This window comes from Gallinula chloropus (genome assembly GCF_964237585.1).
Source record: "Gallinula chloropus genome assembly, chromosome: 5".
Lineage (NCBI taxonomy): Eukaryota > Metazoa > Chordata > Aves > Gruiformes > Rallidae > Gallinula > Gallinula chloropus.
Window position 1 is genome coordinate 19,780,252 of NC_140090.1, and position 11,454 is coordinate 19,791,705.

Consider the following 11,454-nt stretch of genomic DNA (forward strand, 5'->3'; position numbering starts at 1 on the left):
CTCAGGACCTGATTGTAGTATATGTTTTAGCTTTTCTATACAGCTTACAGTTTTTATGTGAGAAGTCTCATCAAGACCAAATAAGCTTTCCAGAATTTCTAAATTTCACCTTGTCCAATGAAAAAACACAGTGATTGTACTGATTTGGAAGTCAGCTCAACACCTCTTAAGTGAGGCCTCAAATATATATGTCAAAAAGTGGGATCTATTTAGAATAGTGGAACTATATTAATCTTTTAATGACTGCCACCATGCGACTGATGGTAAAGAGATGGGATGGTAATGCCTTTTTCCACTTCTGCTAGAAAGTTCACTCCTAATTTGCTCCAGGATCTACTTCACCAGCAGATCCAGCTTGAATTAACGTGCAGTACTTAGAAAAGAGGAATAATAAAATGGATAGAATCCCCTGCCACGCAAAGCAGCAAGTTCCAACAACTCCTCCCATCCTTTCACTACCCAGAGGCATACAAAAGTAAGGTTAACTGTTGCAATTTAATCTCTTTAGCAACATTGGACCTGGCAGTCCCCAGGATTATTTTTTTTTTTTTTGTATTCCCATAGCTAGATAAGCATCATAAGCCTTATTTACTAGAATATTATAAAAGCCATTGTAAGGATGGGAGGAGTCTACAGAAGGAGATCTCTCTGTCAGCCAGCAAGGAAAAGGTTCCCTGAATTTCTTCCACCTGGCAATCACTGTAACCCTAGTCACTTTTCAAATTGTTAAGGCTCAAATTACTTTACTGGAAGTGTGAATGAGCGGAAAGGCCTCTCGATTGAAAGCAGCAAGTTTTAGCACACCATCTGCAGTGATCACACTCAAATATTTATGAGGTAAGTTTCACTGAGGAATAGCCAATAAGCTTTGTCAGAGAGCTGATGAGAGTTCAGAGGAGAATGTTGTGTGTCAAGCAGCTTGTGACAGTATAAAGAGACTAGAGAAATATATGCATCCAAGGGGAGAGCTGTCAGGAACTTAGAAATTGGCATTAGAGCATTCAGTCACTCTCGGTTCCATGAATACGCACTGGATTATGACATGAAAGGAAACTGCAGTTCTTGTGATACTGTGTTCTGCAATACAGCTGCATGCGTCTGCTGCCAAGGATGACCTTCCTGACAAGCACCTTATCCTCATCTCAGTGCCCTGGATTCTTGGTGACATACTTCACAGTCACTTTACTGTAATGAATACAGACTTCCCAGAATATTGTTTCATGGTAGAATGCAGAAACTCCTCATTCCTCTCTTTCTCTGTTTCTTAAAGCTCTATTCTCTAATAGTCATCTTCTCTTCCAGAGGCATCTAAGGATCAACACCTATCTCATGACAAGGATCTCAAGTTCTTTGCTTCAGCTTGTTTCTAGTGCAGACTAATACTGCCCTGCCAGTGTTTGTTCAGCAGTTGCCATTGTCTGATACAATGGGCCTGGGTTACCATTTATCAGACCTGTTCTTCCAGCTAGTCTACATTCCTTGCCCTCACCACTTCCAGGATGGGGAGATCTTTTATGAAGAGACTTCCTAAGCCTCCCAAAAGGGGTATGCTCCCTCTTCAAGAAAACAACAATCACTTCATAATAAATTTAAATAAAGTGCTTTGAAAAATATTTTGATTAATAGCTGTGATATAATGACCTCTTAAGTTTCTTGGTTCCAAGAAAATAAAACACTGTATTCCTTTGCTTTAGCTTGATTTGTTTTGTCCAAAATTTTTGTATTTGCAACTTTTATGGCTCTCTGTAGCTTCAATGCAGGCTCTGCAGAGCAGCTTTATTTAATAGGAGTTTAAGAGTGTAGCACTGTGCACAAACTAAGTGTAAAAATTATTAAAATACAAATTATTCAAAATTACTAATAACAATTTTTAAGACTTTATAACTGAAATGAAAAAATAGTTCAGCAAGCAACATGGTAGTTTTGCTTAGGAAAATTTCTCACCATCTCTTAGAACTGATCTCACAACCACTACTGCACTACCCAGCTATAGATTCTCAGGGTCTGTACAGGAGGCAAGTATGCTCAAGTAAACCAAGTACCACAAAGCTCCTGATTCATGCACCTTTAACCGAGAAATATAGTCCCTTGAATTCAGCGTGTACTACTGAGTGCTATGAATGCCCTCTGCAGGTAGAACACGAAACAGCTATAGATATGGGATTGATTTCAGTTTGTCTATTTATTAAGTAGGTACTAAATAAACCAGTCTATATTAGTCTTTATTAGCCTGTACTGACATTGTCTGAAAATTTTAAATGTGACTGTAGTATCTCCCTGATATCATAGAATCATAGATATAGCAGATAGACAGCTGTAATCTATAACAGACTTTCTACCTGTCATAAAGGCAGGCTGTATCTGTACTGTTGAATTATACAGGAACACGAAGCAAGATTGAACCCTACATCGAACCTTGTTCATCAATGCTGCTTAACTGGTACAGCACTCCTGGCGCAGTTTGACTGTACCAGCTAGCATCCTTCCCATAACCTCTCTGTATAATGCTGTCTGTGTTTTACCAGTCTCATGAGCTGCTGCACATCCTCCACATTATCTTAAATTGAGCTGAAAAAAAGAAAAAAAAATCACATGCACATGTGCATGCACACACAATTAATCCTAGAGCCACAGCAGTACTCTGTTTTGGCCAGGGAACATCATGGGCAAACTGATACGTATAGTGTATATAATCAGTTGTGTGTCATTTGGCCTCTGATCTAGATTCCAGTTTTCTCTCCCTAAAGCTTCAGTAACCTACTGCAAGAATGAGGTTTTAAGGTAATCAGTACTGCATTTTCCTGAAGGGCCAATTTAGTGGCCAATTTACCTACATATGTTAGGTAGCCCTCAAGCATCAGGTCAGAACAGCTTCCTGTTGAAGCAATTATCATAAGCAAATTATCATAAGGCCTGCTCTGAGCCTACTGCTGTCTCTGGCCACTACATGTTGCCAGAGGTTTCAGAGCCTCTGTCACAGCAGTCTCCTATTCTCCACTGAAAAACAGCAGTCAGCAACTCTTGCATGCCTGAACTTCGTGACATTCAGCCCCATGACCTCCCTCTCAGCATATCCATGCTGGTTTTCCATTTGGTCAATTCTACGTGGGTGAGATCAACAAAAATATAAATACAAGCACTTAGTTTAAGAGAAGAGTGATCTCATACCCTAGCCAAAGATGAATGTGAATAAAGCTGTTTGAAGACTTATGAATTCAGAGCAAGAAACAAGGCTTTTGAACACAGTCCTTACCTGGGGTAAGAGGACTGATGGGCACCCTGTGGAGCACAGTAAGTGTCATATGCAACAAGAGTAAAAAAGGAACAAAAGTACTAAAAATCAAAACAAGAAAGGATGGTGATGTAAGAAAGAAAATTCTATGGCTGAGTTTAATTTTGATAGTCACCATCATCCCAAGCATTACAGTGCTTGTCTGTTCACTAAAACTGTAGGAATGAAGTCATTTGTTCACATTTGAAAAAGCAAAGAGAGCTGTTCTACATACAGGAGCCTGAGCTGCCAGCAGACTAAGAACCAGGGAGCTGAAAACTGTTTGATCAGCTTTAAGTTCAAAGAGATGTCACAACATACCTAACTTCCAAACTGGATTATTGTGACACTGGCAGTTACAAAAATACCTTTCTCTGTTCATGCCTGCAGCACACTTGAAAGTCAGTCTCCATATATATTTGGACTTGCTGAGTAGTCTGATTCATTCTCAGTCTATCAAAGATCTTAAGTCATATTTAAGGTCTATGAAAGTGACATTGCAGATATACATACACAGTTTTGAATTGAATCCTAATTTACATTTAAGGTTGTTTTGTTTTCTGCATTTCCAGGGGAAAAAACACCAAACAATCTCAGTAGTTTACAGCTGCAGATCTAACATAGAGTCATGCTTCTCATGGATGCTGCTGCTGTGCCCAGCACTGAGGACTCTACAGATCAACTGTAACAACCATGTTTATTTGAAAATGCTTTTCTGAAGGTCCTACATTAAGGCCCCTCCTTTTATGTGCAACCTAACAGAGAGCAGATAAATCTTTAAATTTTCCCCTGATTCATCTGTTGAAACACTACTGGGAAGTTTAAGAGTAAGTCTATAACAATAGGCTTAGCAGCAAGTGTCAGACTGGTACATGGTCTTATTTGCATGGTGTAAATAATCCATTTTCCAAGGTTTTCCTAAATGGCACTTTCTCCTTTCCAAAGAATGTACAGGTGGTTTTGGTTTGTGTGTGCATGCACACACATAATTTCTATGTCCTAAACTGCACTGTAGTGCACACTCTACTTACATTTTCCTGGAATTCACCTAATCCAAAATTTGTTATTTGCCACATACTTACATTAATTGTGAGCTTGGTAGCTGTCTCTACTGATATGCAAACTAGCACTGTACACATTCCTGTCTGACCAAAGGCCAGTCTAATCATCCTTCCTATGCAAAGGTCACGGCCAATGTACCATTTGTCACATTTTTGATTCTTTGTGAAATCTCTCCTTTCAGTACAGCCACCTCAAGGCAGTTACTGCCAACATTAAGCTTTTATTATTCAAACCAACCAGCTTCATCAACTTGCCAATACATTTAATTAAAATCAGATTACAGGCCGTGGGTGGGGCTTACCAAAGTTTCTAAGCCTCTTCACACACTGTTGCATAAACCAAAGTGGGTATTTATCAAGGTGTCTGCAAGTAAAATACTCAATAAAGCAGGGACTGTAAAGCTGCCAGCTTTCAAAGTACCTGGGCATAGCGTTCACAGCATCTAGTATATAACATGTCAACAGGTTGTCACAACCATAGCCTGAGACTTAACAGGATAGGAGAGCATGTTAAGTTTATTGCATTTTTACACAGGCCAATGTTAGCTTTGTGAATATGAGATTAACATTGAATTTTCTGATTTGATGAAGGTTTTATGGTTAATGTATTGTGTATAAAGATCCCAAAGCTCTTAAGATTACTGGTATATGTTTGTAGCTTAATGTTAGTTTAAGCAGGGCTTTTTTCTATTTTTTTAAAATTTAATAACTACTATGCACAGCTTCCATTGCCCCTCCAAATGTAATTATTCTTAAATCTACAAGGCAAACCATCTCAGTCTGCTTAGGATGAAAGCTAATTTTTTTAGGATAAAGCTGTTAACATTTGAACTGATATTATGTAAAGTAATAAGATAAATTGTGAAATTAAAGCCAACAATTATTTCTAGAAGAAAACTGGTAAGGATTCAGAGATTGATTTCCAAAAACTGTTGGGTATTCTGATCTTCCACTCTTATTCACATTTCCATTTAATTAGGAAATGTCTGTAATGACCATCCTATGAAGAACAAAAAAAAAGAATGAAGTAATGGATAACGCACCATCACAATTCAATTATTCTGCGATTACTTTTTGAGCACCATCTGCTGGTCTGCTCCTGAAACAACCACCACATTTCTCAGCTGCTGGTAACATCCAGATCTGTACCAGGTTTGTATTGATTTATCACTTGTTTTTTTTTTTTTTTTCATATAGAGTAAAATTTCCCATGAGACATAATCATCATACTAGAAGAAATAACAGAATTCATGTAATAATGGAGAGCTATAGAGCTATAGTGTGTATATTGTATTGGAAAGGTTAAAATAGCTGCTCTGTAGTTAACATAAATTGAGGTAAGCCTGTCACAGTGATGTTTTTAAGCTGAAAAGGTTTCTAAAATGCACTGAAAAGGAAAGATACTTGGCCACAGTTTTTATCTTAATGTACCATATGTCACCTTAACACAACTCTTGTCAGCAAGAAAAGAAGTATTACTGACATCTTATAGTTCTTGCAGGTTCTTAGATACTACTGGAAAGACCTGTAGAGAAACCTACAAAGGCATAACCCCACCCTCAGATATATTATGATTACTTCTTGCTTGCCTCTTGCTCGTAGCAATACCATGCCATCTGCTCATTCTTGTCTTTCTCCTTACTCCATTCCAGAAAAAGGCCAAACATTTTCTCTAAGACAAGATGACAAGGTCTCATGTTAGGAGCCTGGAATCTGACAGGGTTAACTATTAGCAAATCTGGACCCTTATTCTTTTCTCCAAAGAACACTGAATAACTGCTTGCTTAATTTTGCAGTTACCAAGATATTTTGCAACATAAGAAATCTGTACGTGCTTTATGTTAAAGATGCTAAATATATTTCCAGCTTGAATTGCTTTGTAATGTCCAGTTTAGAAGGGACCTTTTGAATCTTGCCACTTTCTTCTCACATCTGACAAATAGACCTAAATACCATGCACACATATAATGAACTAAGGAATTTTTAAAATATAAATTAAACAAAAAGTAGTCTCAGCAGTAAACTGAAGGTATAATCTTCAAGGCCTAGATATAAATGCTGGCCCATTGATACAGTGAACAATTATTTGACTCTGGTGTCCTGTGGAGGCTCCCAAAAACTTAAGTCTAAGTAAAGGAGTATGTAGAAGACTACTGTTCATGAATGGAGTCTTTTCACAATTGAAATACACTTAACATTTCAAAAAGCATTTCACTAGCATTTCAAACAGGAGAAAAAAGTCCAGGTTGTTTGTCTGGATCAGGATGGTTCCAAAAAGAGAAAGTGCAACGAATTCTTAACAGCCATTAGTAATTTACAGAAATCTCAAGGGCAGGGTGTCATTTACAAGAATAATGATAGTAGAGTTAGTCTAAGAGTGAAGATCCTGGAATAGCATAAATAGAAATGCTTCTGTAATTCCTTTAATATTCCAATAAAGACATTATTTTTGCTTTTGCAAAACAGAAATGTAAATGTAATGGTTTGCCAAGTGCTCTTTTTTTCTAAAAAAGGTAGGTATACTGTGGGGAAAATGTTTATAAAACATCTAATTTATCACTGTTTTATGAAGGAAAATGAACTAAACATTTTAACTCAAGAGTTTAACTAGATGCCTAGTTATATCTATTTCTCTTAATCTCTTTACACTAAAAACCTCTGAGTTGGGATTTAAAAGGACCTGGTTCAAAAGACACAATCTTTTCTGTGGAAAAAAAAAAACACAGAAAGGATGAAAAGAGAAGTAGCAAATTAGCAGATATAAACTTATGTGCCCTGAACATTATTTAAATATGCTCACATTTTATCATCTCTTCATCTTTTTTCCAATTTTTGGTTGTTTAGGGGTTTTGTTTATGTTATCAAGAGCTTGAAACTTACTTGCTGAAGTTTATAGAAACATTCTATGATATATAAAGGTAGGATGAAAGCAAAGAGATAGCGCTCAGGATACAGGGAAGAGTTGTAAACACAAGTCCAGTAATCATGTAACTTTTTTGTATGTTATGTCTTAGTAATTTAAATTTTACAAAAGCAGATTTAGCTTTAAACCCCAAAACACTTGTCTTCAGCCCTTAAAATTATTGTTCCAAATAAGTGGTTATGAAAGAAGGCTAAAGTTCAACAGGTGTCACTTCATTAAATGTCACATGACCCCAGCCATGCCTCCTTTGATGAGCTAATTAGTGTTCCAAGAGGGTGAGGAGTATAATAGGTACGGTACTGGTTTTTCATAGGAGTTCTCATGCGGCACTACAAGAAGCCTAGAATAACTATTGATCACTTTGGCTACACAAATAAGGTATTTGACACCTATGCCCTTTTCAGAAGGGCCACAAAACACAGCAAACCAAGTATGGAGACATCTTCTAAGCCTTTTTTCCCCAAAAAACATCTGAACCAAAAATAAAAGCAAAGGGACCTCCTGTCACCCAGTAACATATTTATGCCACTCATTCATTTTAGGGAGTAAATATAATGGTAGAGAAACAGCAAATATGGAAGTAGTATAATAATTACTGTTTATGTTACTATAGCATCTAGGAGGCCCTGTCATCAATCAGCAGCTACTGTACTAAGCAGTATATAAACACAGACTAAAAATTAAATAGCCACTGCCTGTAGAAACAACAATCACAAGAGATGCATACAACACACCACCATGCAATCTCGATCAGCTGGTCTTGGCAAGATGGCCGTATTGCCACCGTCAGTTTTTCTGACATCATCAAGACAAAGGGCACTGCTGAAGAATGAAAGAAAATCAGGAGGTAACTGGCACAGGCTGCATGGAATTATTTCAGTATACAGCTTTCTATTTGGTACAGCCGAGTCTGCCAAGTGTACTGCTTGTGGCAGACATGAGCTTCCCACTGAAAGCTAATTTGTATATCCCATGTAAGGCATCTGTAATTTATTTCTAGAGTGTCTAATAATAATTTTCACCTGGTTTCCAACTTTCTTTTTCTCTTCAGTACCTGTATGATTTCAGTAAGTCCTTGAATATTGGGAATTCCCAGTGTTTAGTAGCCATTGTCTCCTACAGGAAACCACATGTGAAAAGTCAGATATTCTTGAAGTTTTCTTGAATGCCTGCCACATGTGATTTTGGAATTCTATACAGCAACTATAGTTTTTCCAGAGAGTATTGTTTTATGAAGCACCTACAATCAACATTTAACTAGGAGAGTACATAAAAATAAGCATAAAGAGGAATAATCAAATTATCTAATTTCTCTCCATGAAGAGTTTTGAATCCTATGTGGAATTTGTACTAAGCGTGTACCCGAATCTCTTCTCCAATAGCACTGAATGAAATGGAAAAGCTTCTACTTATTTCCTTCACTGGCCCAAATTCACTGGCCTTTAATTCGTAGAATTTATGCCAATTCTAAAAAAAAAAAAAAAGAAAAAGAAAAAAATCCAGAAAACAAGTTTTGCAACGTAGTTTCTAGGCTGAAACTCAAGAATTGCATTTTAAAAATAGATCTCCATGTAACAGAGCTACTATGCATTATGTTTGGTTTGTTGGCTGCTTTTTGGTTTGGTTTTGGGCTTTTCTTGGGGGGGGGTATTATTATTTTTTATTTCTTCCTCCTTCCTGCTATGGGAATTTGTTCAATGTCATGTTTTGCACTCAATTTGTTTAGTCTGCCATTTTTTTGTTCCTTTGTAACTTCTATTCAGCATTCATACTGGACAGAGTTCAAAGAAATCCTCACACTACATTTAAGTGTTGTTTGCTACTGAATCACAAACACTAAATAGTTTATCTACTAAACAAACATCCTTCCTTACTGGATCCAGCTAACATGCGTGATCTGAGATAGATATAAACACTTTGTGAAATGTATCTAGCATTATATCCATTTAGCAAACCTGAGCTATTCTGCCCTCTACCCCTTCCTGAAGTGGAAGTAGGTACTACTCTAGGTAATTATAGGAGTACATGGGGTTTGCTCATCTGACAAGCTTTTAGGTTAAAGTATTTTGTGAATGTGTAGAAGTCCAATTGATAAGAACAGCTCTGCTCTAGGAAGTCAGAGCTCCTATAAGAATAATTGCTCATCTGCTGTCCTTAAATGCCTTCTCAGCTGGAGAGAAGAACTTGGAACAACACTCCTACTTTTGTGCAGAGCAGACCTTTCCTTGAAGTACTGTGGCAGCAGTTAGATCCTGCATATACTGAAACCAGAGAAAGCATCCCAATTTCACTAAGCCAGGACAAATCCAGTCTGCTCTATTAATAGCCAGAACAAGGTAAAAATCTGAAAATGTACTGTGCTGAAAAAGAGAGCTTCATAACTCTGAAATGTAAAGAGCCCAAGGTTATGATTTGTTCAGCAGTTAAACAATGCTAAACACCTCCAGCTTACCAATCAAAGCTGCCTCATAGCTACAAATCTAAAATATACTCAACTGTGCTAAAGTCTGTGCAATTGTCTAACACAGGTATTAACTAGTTTTCATTCACTCACAGTGAGCTCCACTAATACAAGATCGTAAATTCCTCTTTTGCCTTATTTTTTTAGTCTCAAAAAGACGCTTCTGTTTAAAGCTTAAATTAAGTGTATATGCTAATAATTTTAGTGTGTTTGTGCTTTGCTGTAATGTTTCCTTTATCTGTCTTTCCTACTGCATCAAAACTTACTTACTGTTGTATTTTTAACAGCTTTATTTTTATTCCCTTAAATGATTTACGTATTGCTTTGATGATAGCTCCAACTCTACTTTGGTGAGTTTTAACTGGTTCTAAAAACACACTATCACAACATTCGTTATGAAATAAAGAGGTGTTTTGTTCTGTATCAGACCTTCCAGGTCCTAAGAAAGGATATAGCAAGTTATAGTTATTTGCCATTTCAATAGAAGTTACACTACATCACACTGGAAAGGAAGGAACCATACCCTCTACAAAGCCATTAGCCAAACAGCAGTTAACTTGAAATTCTGGCATCCATGAAATCTGACATCGCTTTATCAGTATACTTATGGCTGGAAGAGTCCCATTGCCACCTGGCGAATTCATGAATGAAAACCATTGAACATACAATTTCATGAATGCAGTTAGTTTTGGCAAAAGAAACTTTTAAGAGCAAAACCAGCTTTATCAGCACTGAAAATGTTTAAACTGACCATTTCTACTTCAGACTTCACAAATTTACAAGCAACGTGAACCAAATTTTCTTTAAATCTGTACTTATAAAGTAGAAAAGCATAGAAGAGCTTGTCCTTCATAAGGGAGATGTAAACACAATATAATAGATACAGGAACAGTAGCATCTTTTTAGTTGAACAGAAATGCTACAATGCATCTTATAAATTATTCCACTGACCCTCTAAAGCAAGGATAGCTTATAATTAATAATTAAAACAGTGTAACATACATCAACAAAAGAAATTAGAAAAAAAAATCAGGAAAAAAGACAAGAAAAGCTCATGAGAGATTTCTGATTTGTCAGAAAGATCTCATTAACTGTCAAAGGAAATATTTCATGTTAAAAGAAATATTTAACTCCATGTGGCATACATGAGGAATCTATCCAGTGACTACTCACCCGCAGCTAAGACAATCAGCTACTGCTGGATCTAAACTGGTGAAAAATATTCTCTGTCATCAGGACCAGGTACCTGAACACAGATAAATTATCAACCTTGAAGTTGAATTTGTAGGGAAATTAAAGCAAAACAACACTCCTAGTTCTAACAGCTTTACAACTTTAACTAACTGAACCAAACTTATTATGAAAGCTCTGCTTTTAAAAAAGCATGTTATGAATACTACTGTCATCTAGTGACACTTGCTTAAAGGTCTATTTAGTTAGAAGAATTGAATGAAATATCTTTGTCATGCAGGGAAAACTGAAGACAAAAACCATCACCACCTCATTTAGCAATATAGAAGTGAAATAACCTCATAGATCTAGTTATCAAGGAACGGTCAGCAAAAGGAACTACAACGATCACAGTGCAAGAACTAACTCAGGGTACACAGTTTGATGTGATAACAAAATATTTTCAAAATCCCAGCACTGATGTAGAACATATCCATATTTCTAATTCTCAATTTTTCAATAGGCACTTGTATGTATTTTTATATGTACATATATATATACACATACA